Raw genomic sequence first — 2500 nt, forward strand, 5'->3', positions numbered from 1 at the left:
GGCTTGTATGCAAGGCTAGTGTGCAAGGCTGGTGTGCAAGGCTTGTGGGCAAGGCTGGTGCGCAAGGCTAGTTCCCAAGGGTTGTGTGCAAGGCTAGTGCCCAAGGCAAGTGCGCAAGGCTCGTGCCCAAAGCTAGTGCGCAAGGCTTGTGTGCAAGGCTACTGCGATGGGCCAGTGCCCAAGGCTTGTGAGCAAGGCTTGTATGCATGGCTTGTGTGCAAGGCTAGCGTCCAAGGCTTGTGCGCATGGCTTGTGCGCAAGGCTTGTGTCCAAGGCTTTTGTGCAAGGCTCGTGCGCAAGGCTAGTGTGCAAGGCTTGTGCGCATTGGCAGGTAGCCCACCAGCATGCACGATCCAAATGCCACTCACGCGACAACACGGTGCCAAGCCGGGCATGGTGTGCACTCAAAACCAATCAACGGACAGAGGTCATGCGTCATGGGGGGGATCTAGCAAGGCCATGGGGAAGGTCATGGAGGACCTTGGAAGCAAGCGCAAGACGAGAGCGAATCGAACAAGGGGCCAGGACGGGGCCTTGTGCCCATGGTCTTCGCAAGACAGCGTCCAAGGCACCCGAAAGCCCAAGGGAACCCAAACCCGGCCGACACTTGCAATCGCACATGCTCTCTGCAACACACCATCAATGCCGCCCAACGGGGCCAGCACGAGCAGTCCTCCGCGGTCCCCTGGCCCTGCGCACGTTTGTCTTCGAAACCGAGCATCAATGCCACAGAAAGTGCCGGGGCGCCAGCTGGAGCCATCATCCGCGTTGCCATGGCTCGCTTGGCCTTGGCTTGCCAGGCCCCGACACGAGCAATCGCGCATTTTCTTTGCAACCGACCATCAATGCCGCCCAACGGGGCCAGCACGAGCAGTCATCCGCGGTCCCCTGGCCCTGCGCACGTTTGTCTTTGAAACCGAGCATCAATGCCACAGAAAGTGCCGGGGCGCCAGCTGGAGCCATCATCCGACGTGCCATGGCTCTGGTCCCATGGTCTTCGCAACCGAGCATTCGTGACACCCGCGGGGCCAGGACACCAACCCTTCCGACACGAGCATTCGCGCATGTTCTTTGGCCACACAACGGCGCCAGCACGAGCAAAATCATCCGCGGTGCGGTGGCCTTGCACGGCCTTTTGTCTTTGGAACCAACCATCAGTGCCACGGGAAGTGCCGGAGTCCCGGCATCCGCGGTGCCAAGTCATTGCGCCCTTGGTCTCTGCAGCGGGGCATGCCGGGCACTCCCAACCATTGCAAGCAAGCAAGCAAGCAAGAAAGAAAGTAAGTAAGTAAGTATTACATATAGGGGCGGGACATGCGGGGAGATCTGCGAAACGTGCATTACGGGGCACACGCGTACCTACCGGGGCATACCGACCCCTATTGGGGCACACGTGTGCATATCGGGGCATACCGGGCCTATCGGGGCACACGCGTACATACCGGGGCATACCGAGCCCTACTGGGGCACACGTGCGCATATCGGGGCGTACCAAGCCTATCGGGGCATACGCATGTATCCCAAGGCATACCGAGTCTATCCGGGCATACGCGTTCATACCGGGGCGTAACGGGCCTATCGGGGCATACTTGGGCATATCCGGGCAAAAAATGCCCAAAACTTGCGCAACCTTGGCAACCGTGGTCCATTCCTCTCTATATGCCTAGCCTTGCCAACCGTGGTCCATTCCTCACTATATGCCATGGCCTTGTGCCCATGGTCTTCCCAAGACAGCGTCCAAGGCCCCCGGAAGGCCAAGGGAGCCCAACCCAGCAATGCCCTGCTATGGCAAGCCAAGGTCAAGCATTCCGGTGCCTATCCGGGCAAAAATGCGATTCCTCTCTATATGCCTAGCCTTGGCAACCGTGGTCCATTCCCCACCATATGCCATGGCCTTGTGCCCATGGTCTTCCCAAGACAGTGTCCAAGGCGCCCGGAAGGCCAAGGGAGCCCAACCCAGCAATGCCCTGCTTTGGCAAGCCAAGGCCAAGCATTCCGGTGCCTAACCTTGGCAACCGTGGTCCTTTCCTCACCATATGCCATGGCCTTGTGCCCATGGTCTTCGCAAGACATCGTCCAAGGCGCCCAAAAGGCCAAGGGAGCCCAACCCAGCAATGCCCTGCTAGGGCAAGCCAAGGCCAAGCATTCCGGTGCCTAACCTTGGCAACCGTGGTCCTTTCCTCACCATATGCCATGGCCTTGTGCCCATGGTCTTCGCAAGACATCGTCCAAGGCGCCCAAAAGGCCAAGGGAGCCCAACCCAGCAATGCCTTGCTAGGACAAGCCAAGGCCAAGCATTCCGGTGCCTATCCGGGCAAAAACGCCCAAAGCATGCCCATTCCTTAGCCTATCCAGGCAAAAACGCCCAAAATCTGCACATTCTAGTGCCTATCCGGGCAAAAACGCCCACCAGCATGCCACCCTCCTATAGGGTTTGCGCAACCAACCAGCCTAACCACCAGTGGCAACCAAAGGTGCTGTTAGCGACGACTTCTGAAGA

Source organism: Tasmannia lanceolata, unplaced genomic scaffold (genome assembly GCF_043159265.1).
Source record: "Tasmannia lanceolata isolate RefF3 unplaced genomic scaffold, GAP_Taslan_0.1 ptg000118l, whole genome shotgun sequence".
Lineage (NCBI taxonomy): Eukaryota > Viridiplantae > Streptophyta > Magnoliopsida > Canellales > Winteraceae > Tasmannia > Tasmannia lanceolata.